The sequence below is a fragment of the Cryptomeria japonica genome, chromosome 5 (assembly GCF_030272615.1).
Source record: "Cryptomeria japonica chromosome 5, Sugi_1.0, whole genome shotgun sequence".
Taxonomy (NCBI): domain Eukaryota; kingdom Viridiplantae; phylum Streptophyta; class Pinopsida; order Cupressales; family Cupressaceae; genus Cryptomeria; species Cryptomeria japonica.
Window position 1 is genome coordinate 365,066,852 of NC_081409.1, and position 13,571 is coordinate 365,080,422.

Genomic DNA, 13,571 nt, shown 5'->3' on the forward strand with positions numbered 1-13,571 from the left:
ATTTAGATAAAATTCTCTGCAATCTTTCAGAATAAGAACGCACAGATTCATTGGATTCTTGCCTAAATTTCATAAGTTGTTGCCTGAGATGTTCTGTGTGTTGGGGGCTCCTGAAGGCCTCTATAAAAGCCTTCTGCAACTCCGCCCATTCCAGCAAATAATTACCTTCGATCTGGGTGTCATACCACATTGCAGCATTCCCCTGTAAAGTGATGGGAAAGAGCAAAATCCAAGCTTTTGGGATATTTGCATTGTTGATCCTGCAAACAATGTCAATTGTCAATTATGTTCATAAGGATTAAACACCTATTTTATATGATGGCTCATGTTAATATATCAACCTGCAAGCTCTTAGAAATCTGGTAATATGGGTGTCTGGGTTTTCTTCTTCTGAGCCGTGGAATTCTGGAAGAGGGGCAATCTGAACATAATCCGCTAATGCATGAGTAGCCGTATTATGATCAGCATTTGATTGGGATCCCTCAGAGCCTTTTCTTCCTTCTCTGTTAAACTGTTTTTGATTCCCATTTGGATTGGTATTCCATTCAATCGATCGATTTGGCTGGTTCACAGAATCAATACTCCTCCTTTGGCTTGAATTTGCATGTCTTTTCAGGCAATTGTTATCCCTAGGATTAGGATTAGAGCAATAGTTTAAACAGTTTATAGAGGTTGATTTCAGAGTGTTCTTATGGTCTGAATTTACAGAGTTTCTTTTGGGTTGAGAATTGAGAGAGGTATTTGGGTTTGAATTTGAAGGTGAGTTGTATGATGAGGATTGAGTGGTGTAAGAGGAATTCGTCTGTTTGGAGCAGGAATCAGTCCCCGATTCGTATTCGGTGCTGCATTCCTCTTCATTGATTTCTTTGGGTGGAGGATTTAAGCATCTCTGAAGAAATTTTTTCATGTTTTGACTGGTTTCACATTGTGCATGCTCATCTGTAAGAGAATTTTTTACAATTCAGTTTTGGTGTTTGGATGTGCTATTTAAGATAGAGAAATCAATCGAGATGGGAAAAGTCACACCTGCACCCATTGGATTTATTGCTAGTTATATTATTTAAAAAAATACTTATTATAATTCTTGGTAGTTAACTTTTTAATTTAATTTAATTTTAATTGTATTAATTTTAACTGCATATATACCTTAAATTTAAATTTAATTTATATAAAGTACACTGAGAGATATCTTTCTCGAGGCGCCTATTTTTAATCAATTTTAAACCCAAAAGTCAAATAAAATAGGCGCCTTCGAGAAGGATATCTCTCGGCGTACTTTATATAGATTAAATTAAAATTTAAGGTATATATGCTAGTGGCAGTGGCGCCACACAATAAAATAAATCAATATAATATTTTATATAGTATTTTTTTCTGTATCTATTTAGACTATTTTCAATAATGTGTGTGTGTGTGTGTGTGTTGAAAGATCAAAGGAAATAGTAAAATATAAGATATATTAATCTTTATTTAATGGCAAGTATTATGGTTATGGTTAGTGTTATGGTTGGGGATAATGTTTACATCATGGTTCGAGTTAGGGTTATGATAATGGTTAGGGTTTATATCATGGTTCGGGTTAGCATCAATGTTGGGGTTTGGTTTTGGTTTAGGATTATGGTTAGCATTAGGGTTATGATTATGGTTTAATATTAGGATTAAACTTATGGTTAGGGCTAGGGTTCAGTGTCAGGGTTACAATTATGTTGAGGGTTTACATCAAAGGTAGGGTTAGGGTAAGCATAGTTATAGTTAGGGTTAGAGTTAGAATTATAATTGAGGGTATGGTTAGGATTAGGATTTGGTTTATGTTTTGGTTATGGTTAGTGTTTTTATTAATGTTAGGGTTCTTTTTAGGGTTATGATTAAATATTATAATTAGGGATTATAATTAAAATTAGGGTTAGGGTTAGGGTTATGGTTAGGATAATAATTAGGGTTAGGGTTAGGATTACAATTAGAGTGAGGGTTATGATTAGGATTATAATTAGGGATATGGTTAGTCTTAGTGATTAGGATTATGGTTAGGGTTATAATTAGGGTTAGGGTTAGGGTTATAATTATAATTAGGGTTAGGGCTAGGATTGGAGTCAGCCTTGGTGATTATAATTAGGGTTACAATTAAAGATTATAATTAAAGTTAGGGTTAGGGTTAAAATAATAATTGGGGTCAAGGTTATGGTTAGGATTATAATTAGGGTTAGTGTTAGAGATTGGGGCCAGTCTTTGATTATAATTAGGGTTAGGGTTAAAAATTATAATTAGTAATTAAAATTAAAATTAGGGTTAGGGTTAGAATTATAATTAGGATTAGGGTTAGGGTTAATATTGCAATTAAAGATAGTATGTGATGATAGGTATAAGAGTTAGGGTTTGGGTTAGGATTAAGGTTGGGGTTAGAGTAGGGTTAGGGTTAGAATGGGGTTCAATTATGCTTAGAGTAGGGTTCAAGTTGTAATTAGGGTTCAAATTTACTGTTAGAGTTGAGTTTAAGGCTAACATTCAATTAGAGGGATTATGGTTAAGGGTTAAGATTATAGTGAATTAGAGTCAGGGTTTGATTGTGGAAGGGGTTTAATATATTTAGAGTTAGGATTAGAGGTCAATTAGGGCTATGATTCAATTACATTAGGGCTAGGTTTAAATTAGGATTAGGGCTAGTGCGTATTAATGGTAAAATTAGGGTTCAAGTTGTAGTTAGAGATTAATTCTAGGGTTATAATTAAGCTCAGTGTTATGTTATCGTTAGGTCTCAATTATGATAAGATTAGGTTATTGGTAGGGTTCATTAGGGATATTGTCAAGGTCAACGTTTGATTGTGATATGCGTTTAATTATAGTTAGGGTTAGCATTATATTTTAATTTGGGCTAGCATTAGGGTTAGGGTTAAATTATGATTAGAGTTCAATTAGGTTATGGTTATGGTTTTGGGGTTAGGGTTATGTTATGATTAGGGTTAGGGTAACCATAATTACAATTAGGGTTAGGGTTTGGTGTTAGGGTTAAGATTAGAATTAGGTTTAGGGTTAAGGTATACATAATTGTTAGAGCATAGAAATGATCAATAATAGGCATTTCGAGAAGGATATATATAAGTTAGTAGTAGTTATGACACAACATGGAAGACATTAAATATGTTAATAGATAATTATACAAATTATTAAGCTTCACGTTAGAGTTAGGTTTTACAATTACAATTATGGTTAGGGTTAAGGTCTACATGATGGTTAGTGTTAGAGTTAAGGATATGCTTTGGGTTTTGGTTAGGGTTAAGGTTTAGGGTTATGACCTTAGTGTTAAGTTTAGGGTTACGACATGATTATTGTTAGGGTTAGGGATTAGGTTTATGGTTAGGTTAGGATTAGGGTTAAGATTATGACGAGGGTTAGGATTGAGGGTTATGGTTAAGATTGTGATTATGGTTATGGTTCACATCATGGTTGGGGCTATGATTAGTCTTAGGGTTAGGGTTCTAGTTAGGATTATGGGTAGTGTTAGCGCTATGGATAGGGTTAAGGGTTAGGGTTGGCATAATGGTTACGATTTATATCATGGTTAGAGTTAAGGTTATTGTTTGGGCTATAGTTTACGGTTGGTGTTAAGGTTTAAATATGTTAACATATAATTATACTATTGTATTTTTAAGCTTAGGGTTAGAGTTAGGGTTTGTGGTTACGATTATGGATAGGGTTAAGGTCTACATGATAGTTAGGGCTAGAGTTAGGGATATGTTTTTGGTTTCAATTAGGGTTAAGGTTTAGGGTTATGGCCTTAGGGTTAAGTTTAGGGTTACAACATGATTATTGTTAGTGTTAGGGATTAGGGTTATGGTTAGGTTTGAATTAGGTTTAAGTTTATGATGAGGGTTATGGTTAATATTATGGTTGTGGTTATGGTTTACATCATGGTTGGGGCTATGATTAGGCTTAGGGTTTTAAAGAACTTATAGTTAGGATTATAGCTAGGGTTAGGGTATACATGATGGTTAGGGCTAGGGTTAAGGTTAGGGATAGGGTTCAGGGTTATGGTTAGGATAATGTTGTGGTTTATATGATGGTTAGGGTTAGGGTTTAGGGTTAGGATTATAATTACAGACGACTTTAGAGTTAGAATTATGGTTACAGTTACAACTTAGGACATGCTTTAGGATTAAGGTTACTGTTAGAGATTAGTGTTATGATTACAGTTAGATTTTATGGTTAGGGTTAGGATTTAAAACACGGGTAGGGTTCATATTTAATCAGTGTTAGGGTTAGTGTTTAATAAAGTTATATTTCAAATCCATTAGTATTTAGTTAGGGATATAAATAGTGCTACAATTTGAATAGGGCTAAGGTTTAAGGATAAAGCATGTTTTTAGGGTTAGGGCTATGGTTAAGATTATGATTTTGATTATGGTTTACATCATGGTTGGGGCTATGATTAGGCATAGGGTTTAGGGATAAAATATGTTGTTAGCATTAGGGATTTATAAAAAATCTCGAGTTTAAGGTTAGGGTTAATATTTAATTAGTGTTAAGGATATCATTTAATTAGGGTTAGGTTCAAGTTATGTGATACATTAGCATAAAGGTTAAATTAAGGTTAGGGTCAATGTCAGGTTGAGTTTAGGGTTAAGACTACCATAAGATTTAGGTTGTTTAAGATTATTAATGTTAGGATTAATTTTAGGGTCAAGTTATTGTTAGGGTTCAATTATAGTTATGGTGAAGATTAGGTTATGATTAAAGTTACTAGTATTGGATAAAGCTTGGGGTTAGGGTTAGGGTTTGAGCTATAGTTTAATATTGGGATTAAGATTTAATCAAGGTTATAGTATGCTAGCATAAATATTTAATTAGGGTTAGGATTCAATTAGCTCTAGATTAGGGATATTATGAAGGTTAGGGTTTGACTACATGGTAAGGATTTGGTTAGAGTTATGGTTAGTATTATAATTAAATAAAGGTTAGAATTAGGTTTGTGATTCATTTACATTGGGCTTAAGGTTTGGGCTATAATTTTGTTACAATTAGGGTTAGTATCAATTATGGCTACTTTAGGGTTTAGTTAGGATTAGGATTATTATTACAATTAAATTAGGACTAAATTAAGGTTAGAGTTGGTGTTATGATTAAAATAGGGTTAGCATGGTTTACGTTAGTGTAAAGGTTTAATTAGGGTTAGGGTTCAATTAAGTTTGGCTGAAGAATACAATCAAGGTTAGGTTAGGTTTAAGGTTAAGGTTATGCTAGGGGTAGGGTTTAAGTTCAAGATAGGGTTTAATTATGATTATAATTAATTTTAGGGTGAGGTTTTTGTCAGGGTTCAATTATGATTATATTAGGTTAGGGTTGATGCTAGGTCATAATGAGGGCTACCATTCTAGGAATCTCATTTGGGTTAATAAGTATTTGATTTAGTATTACAATTCAATTAAATTTTAATTAGTTAAGGTTAGGGTTAATTTTTAATAAAAATATATTTAGAAAAAAAGTATACTTCCCATGTAGGAGTCAAACACAAGTCAACAAAAAATAACTTATTGCCTAATTTACCATGAAACCCAAAATGTTGACATCCAACACATTAATTTATAATGGATACATTATAATAGAATCTAAATTGAATGATCAATGTAGCCAAAGCTATGGTATTTGTAAGATTATAATAAAATTGTAAGTCCAAATTGAGTTTTTCATTAAAATTATTAGCATAGAAATTCTTATTGATCTTTCTAAATTACAAAAATAAAAATTATATATTATTTTTGAAATATTTGTGCAACTCAACTAAAAATAAATAGAATATAAATAGAAAATCACATCTATATGATAAATTAGAAACATTTAATAATAAATATATTATATACTATTTTTAAAATATTTTTGTAGATATGTAATTTAATTTTTTTGAATTTAGAAACATTATATTTTTATGGTTGAAATTTAGAAACATTAAATTTTCTTTCATCTTTCTAAATTGAAAATAAAAAATCACATCTATATCATAAATTAGAAACATTTAATAATAAATATATTATATACTATTTTTTAAATATTTTTGTAGATATGTAATTTATTTTTTTGAATTTAGAAACATTATACTTTTATGGTTGTAATTTAGAAACATTAAAATTCTTTTTCATGTTTCTAAATTGAAAATAATAAATCATATATTATTTAAAAAATATTTGTTTAGGCATGTAATTGTATTTTTTATTTTTCAAATTTAGAAACATCATATTTTTTATGTTTAAGATTTAGAAACATAGATATTATTTAATATCTTTTTGAATTGAAAATTAAGATTCTTTCCTTTCTTTTTATTCTCAAAATATTGCTTCTATTTTTATTACTCCTAATCTTATCGTTTATAGTGAAAAATAATTGACCATAACAACATTAAATGTACCCATCAATATCTTAGGAAAAAAGGCTAAAGTCTATTTCATTACTATGTGCAAATGAAAATTGTTGATATCAAATTGATACTAATATTGTAAAAATTAAAGCACGATTTGGTTAATAGTAATAAATGAGCATTGTCAAATAATAATTTGATATTGCTACTTCTTTTATTATACTTGTTTATATAAAATGTATTAGTAATATATTTTTTAATTAAAGTTAGAGGCATTAATAGAAACAAACCGACCTTATCCTTTTAGTTGCGAAATTTAAAAAGAAAAATAAATTAATCTAACTGCATAAACAATATTTCTATTGTAATTCTCATTTTCTTTTGCATGTAAATCAATTGAAATTCTAAAATTAAAATAAATCTTACTTTTTCAATTTTAAATGATGAATTTAAAACTTCAAATATAAATAGAATCTTTTTAATAAAATTCTAGATATATAATCAATATTTATACTCTATTTTTCCTTTTTTACATTCAAATCATTTAAGTTTACAAATTAAATGAATCATCAATCAATTTAAAATAAAATTTAAATATAAATATAAACTTAAATCTAAATTTAAATGGAATCTTTCTATATTTTCATCCAAAGATGACTGTGTAAATCAGGGTTGCATATGATGTTGAATTGAAATTGAATGAATGTTCTCAAGATCAGTTCACCATTGAGCAGAATACTATCTTCCCGGTTACTCTATGAGAGGGAGCATTCCACCAGCTGCAAATCAAACAAAGATTCATCATATAATGATAATAATTCATATTTGTAACCCTAGTCTGCCATGAAAGAGTATTATAGCAATAATTGCCTTTAAAATCTATCAAAAATTATAAAACCAGAGGGATCTTTATTCTTCTTGGATTACTGCATCCATAACATTGTAAGCCTTCCCAAATGTCACATTAAACATAAATCCAAACTAACCAATCTAAAAGCAAAGACAAATAAAAAGAAATATGGCATGCACGACGATGACAACATACAGTAAATCTCAGACAGATTAAAAGTGTGGCATACCTTGGTCTATAGTGTTTGTTGATAGAGAGGAAAAAGATCCCAGTGCTTTCTATAATGAGTGCTATAATGTAACCTGTAATTCGATCTACAACCAGGATGCAAACAAATTATTCAGAAGACTTAGAAAGCAAGGAGAATACATAAAAAATGATTTCAGAATATATTATAACCTCTATTCGATTTGATCTGCTCTGGTCTGAAATGTTGTGAGATGCAAAGAGGAAATGGGATGCAATATAACAATTGCTAGCCAACTTTTCAAATTCATCAGTTATGTAAAACTCTTTCGTGGATTGCATACAACTCATTCAGGAGTTACATTCTTCAACAGTTACACGTATAATTCATTGACCTTCCATCTCGACAATAATTTGAATGCTTGTTATTTCCATTGACCTTCCATCTCGACAATAATTCGAATGCTTGTTATTTCCATGTATGACTGTCGAGAATACAAAAAGTTTCTTTTTTTTTTACACAGTTACTCATGATGACCTCCTATTGATGCCATTGTAGGTGATGCCTCTCGACGTAATAATATATTAAATATATATTTTGAGTTATTTTATGTTATAAGAAAGTGTCTTAATGAATATGTTTAAATTTTTTAATAATTTCAAAATAAAATAATTCTAATATAAAATGTCATGTTATTTTTTAAATAGACAAAGGTATATTTAAAAAATGAAAACTAAACTACATTTATTTATTCTTTTTTCTAAAGTTTGCATATAATGAAAAAAAGTAAAGGGATGTATAGAATCTTGACAAAAAAATTAAATTAAAAAGTAAAGGGATGTATAGAATCTTGACAAAAATTTTAAATTAGTCTTGAGGCATCTTCAATGTTAAAATGTTATAATGGGTGTTTGATGTTACTATTATTAACTTGAATATTTAGGAATGGAGAAATGGAGAAATAAATGTCACAACTTTATAAGTGGAGTTAAAATTACAACAATGGGTTCTTTTGGACAATGGTATAACAAATGAAGAAATGTCACAACCCTCCTTTATCACTTTTTAATTTGATACAATTCTATTATATTTTTGGTTGATCTATTAAAAATGATTGAATAAATATTATAAAAGAATAAAAATGGACACACACACACACACTTGGAGAATATAATTCAAAAGACATTATTTTTATTTTTATTTTCCCACTCTCAATTATGGCACATGTTGTAGGAGGAATTAGAAGCTTCTAGAGGAATCTTCAACACCTTGCATGTAACTCCCCCACTAGGATTTTAATCAATTTGCATGAGTCCAATATTGGAAAGGAATCCCATTCTTAATTAATTTCTCTAGATAGTGGAATTAAGAGATTTTTTCTATATATTGTATGCAAGTTCTCAAAAAAGGGAGTTGATTTTGTTTTGAAGAAAAAATTCCCAAGTTTTTAGTAGTAGGATCTTCTTTGGTAGTCTCATTTTTCGTTGTAGGATTGTTAAGTTGTTCTTGAAGATTTCTCTCAAGTTGCAAGGAAGGATCTAAAAAAGATAGCTAGAGGATTCAACTTCGAGCTTCGATAAACCAGGTTCTCTTCTTTTGTCATATGAGAAATTTGTATTATCAAAAAAAAAAATAGTTTCTAGATCTTCCTTTATATAAAGAAATTTTTATTAGATTGTAAATCTTTTCTTCTTATTTAGGGATAAATAATGATGAAAATACTTTCATATAGTGCATGTAAAAGATAGCTTTGTTATTATTTAAATTTCTTTAGAAATATATATATATATATATATATATATATATATATATATATATATATATATATATATATATATATATATATATATATATATATATATATAATCTTGGTTTTGCTTTTCCCAAAAGTTTTTTTTTGATATGTGCAAAAATCATATTTTCCCTTATTTTAAATTTCTTTTTCTGAGATTAAAACTCTTCTCTGTGTGATTAAATGATATGAATCTTAATCTTTATTATTCTTCTCTCGAATTCATTTCTCTGGCTCTTCGAATGGAAATCTGAAAGTAAATCTTATTCTTTAAATAAATCCCTCTCAGTGAATGTAGAAATAAATCCCTCTCTATGAATGTAGAAATAAACCCTCTCTCTGTGAATATTAATTTCCTGATTACTGTGAAATCAATTTAAAACAATTACCAACCTCTGTGATAACTTGATTATCTATTTTATTTCTGAAGCAAATCTCTCTATTTCATTTCATTCCTGTGAATAAATTCTTGTTCTTATTTTCATAAATACTCTTTTTTTTATACCATTAAATAATCTGGGAATGTAAACCATACATATACATATACATATACATATACATATATATATATAAAATTTATTTCAAACGATAATGAATATATTAAATATTGCAAAGTGATTATAATATAACAAAAACATGGTCTTCGAAATTTATTTTGAAAGAGTATCGGGCGACGTGCAGGGGGAGGCGGTTATTGTAACCGCCGGGGAAGTGGTACCCTCCACTTCTCCTGCGGTCACTGTCACGGCAGTGGCCATAGGGGGAGTGGAGGGGCCCGCGGTGTCCCCTCATCCCTGCGGGCCTGCACATGTAGGTCCGCAGGGGTGATGGGACCCGTGGCCCCCACCCCCCCCATTAAATTCCCCATTAAATTCCCCATTAACCTATTTAAAAAAATTTCGATTTCTTTTTTTTTATTTACTTATTTTTTTTTATATATCAAATTTCAAATAAAAAGAATTGTTAATAGTTGCTTTAGTTAAATTTTAAGTTAGTAAATTAAACTTAGGAAAAATTTATAATTGTTAATAATTGCCTTAGCTTAAATTTTAAGTAAATTAAACTTAGGAAAAATTTATAAATAATTAGGATTATTGTGTAATAAATTTGTAATTTTAAATTAAGGTATATAACTGAAATCTCTCAATCCATTTGAGGTTTATTGGGTTACTTGGTCAGTAATTTTAGGTTCTTTTAAAACAATTAAGTCATATTATTATGATTTGATGCAAAATTTGTCTATGTCTAAACTAATTGCTATTTTGGAACCGGTGACTCTATAATTAAATATTCCCGTGGTAGGAATAAATCGTTGCTTAATCTTGCATGTAAGTTACACTATTTTTGCATCATGCAAAGTACTTATACATTAATTGCATTTATTGACATCTTCATCATCTCCATGTAAGTTACGCGTTTAATTATTAATATGCGAGTTTCATAATTATCATTATTATGTAAGTTATATTTCAAGTTTTGAATATTAAATAATTTAGTTATGCTTTTATTCCACGTAGTTCATCAAGTAGTTGTTTCAATTAATTGAGCTTTGCAATGTCTAATTATGCATGTTCAAGTCATAATTATTTTCAAGCATGATGTTTTCATAAGTTTCTTAGTTAAGAAAACTAAATAAAGGAAGTTGGAAAACCAAAACCTAGTAGCATTCGGTATATACAGTGCCTCTGGGTCACGCTTATGGGTAATGCCATCGTGTTGAACTACTGCACTTAACACCTAATAAAGTTGCATCAACGACGTCTGTGGTATCGTCCCTATAAATCATCGGGGAGTAATAAGGGACACTTGGAAGTTAAAATCCAAGGGGCGGGTAATCCCTCTTGGATCGATAATCTAATAAGATAATCCTTAAATGATTTTACATCCACTGAGTTAAACCATAGTAAACCCCTGATAGGGTTGATTGAATGAAATGCTTTTATGAAATTGATTTAATCTTGAAGAGATATTGGCGATTGACAATTAGGTCAAGGGTGACGCTTATGATAGGTATTAGGATGTAGCTGTTTTAGGCCACAAACAATAGGCCATCTTGAGCCTTTGTTTAAGTGCTACCATCGTGGGTAGCAACTGCAGAGAAACTGTCTGGGACATTGACCCTAGAAAGGGTTGCGTACCCACAAATCAGTTTACATCAAACCATAGAGTAGAAAATAGAACTACATACTTTACGCCTTGATCCCATGCTAAAACGGGTATGTAGGCAGTCTTGGGACGGAGTTGTCCCTAGTACTTAGATGTTCATGGATGGGGTCTAGGTTTTGGTAAGAAGAAGGATTGAGTAGAATCCTAATTTGAAAGATAAGTATAATAAAAGGAAAAAGTAATTCAACGCATACTCGAAAGGAATCCCGTATGGATTCGCTTGACTTCCCGAGGCTTTAAGCCAAATTCTGAGGCAAAATTCAAGCTTGTATTATGTTATTTTTAATTACTCCTAAGGACGGCGACCTCGGTGCACTCCTATTAGAAGAGTGTAGTACTTAGTGAGTGGCTTAGGACCCAAATGGTCCCGATGAGTCTAAGTCTCTGGCCAGGGCACCTCCTATCCTAATTGGATAGATGCCTACTTCGTATGGGTAGATGCCTATCCCGTATTGGATAGATGAAACCTCCTACCCCATATGGACAGATGCCTAACCCATATGGTTAGATGCTCATCCCAGATGGATGAATGCCTAATCCTAATGGATGGATGCCCAGAGTATGTGATTGAATCAAACACAAATGATTAAAGTAAACAAAAAAAAAAGTGGTCAAATTTTGTTGGGTTAAGTAAGTGGGTTATTACAAGAAAGGTATTCTAAAACATGTTTCATTGTTTTATTTTGAGATGTGCATCTTATTAAATTTGATTATTGAATTGTCTAGATTTGAAATGGCAAGACATATGATACCTAAATAAGAGTGAGCAAATAGAATATGACGTTATTATACTCTAGATATGGTGTAAGACCAAATGACATTACATCATGGAGTGCCCCGCTTACAAGGATATTCAGATCAATTAGGATATTAAGATCAATTACATCAAAATTCAAACATGGACTTCTTGAATAACTTGTTGGAAGAAGAAATGATAAAAAAAAGTTATAAATTACTTGACCAAGATATACAAGAAAAGATCCAAGATACAAAAAGGAAAGGAGATCAAATAGGTATAATATTGTTGGTTTATTTGTTTTGAACTTTCAAATTTACATGTGTTGTTGACTATCCATAAATCCCATAGACTAGTAATGATTCATTCATTGACACTTCTTTGAAACAGGAGAAGGTGTTCACTGGATTTTGATCAACATTGGACTTTTTAGAGATAGTTTTGTAGCATGTTTCCCTTTTAATAGTATATGATTAAATTTTTCAGACTTCTGAATGATAAAAGGTGTATTATTGTTTAAGGATGAGCATGTTAACCATGTGAGCTTCCGTATGATTAACTGTTTACAAAGCATACTTTTTTGGGATAAGCATGTGACTTCACTACCATGAGTAAATGTTCCATATAGATTTTGTAACAATTACAAGCATATTCTTTTCTTTAAGGAAATATGAGCCTGTGGTTACACCCATATCGATATGCACTCCTTGGTTAAGGAAAATCTTTAGTTGTACACGCAAATCGTTGGGTAGTTGTGCACTTTTAGGTAGGTCAGACCCTTTGATGTGCCCCTTCAGGGAGGACACCATAAAATATGGCTTTTATTTGGTTCAATATAATTGTGTATTGAGGGGTCATAATGCATCTTTATTGTATTTTTTAATTTTATCAATTAATTTGAAAATTTGAAAATCCAGTTTAATTAATTAATAAATAAAAGTATATTTATAGGTGCATTGTGATCTTCGAATAGACGTTGTCATAATTCAACATAATATATTGTTGTAATAACACAAACTACAAGAACATGCATTGTGAGCTCAAAGGACTTCCTTAGTAGTTTTGATAACCTATGTTAAAAGAGACACAAATGTATCAAGAGCATTATGCATTTTTTAGGATTCTTAGGACCATGTCTAAAGCCTAGTAGATTACTTGAACTGAGATACTTTCTTAGCCTTGTTCGCCATAAGTTAAAGAATTTGGAGCTAACTATTTAGGTTGCAACTAAATGAGTTAGTAACAATAAAAAATTAAAGTGGATGAGTTCAAAGCTAAACCGGCGGTGTGGTTTGTCTGCTTGGAAGGCGACATTGACAAATTCATGAAGAGTATGAAGGGAAATGACGAAAGACTATCCAGACAATTTGTGACTTCCTGGGAAGACAGAAGGGTGACCATGGGGGGAATCTCTTTCAAAATCAATGAAGAGGTTATAGCCCAGGCGACGGGTCTTTCTATGGAGGGAAGGAAATGGAAAAAATAGAGCCGTATTGC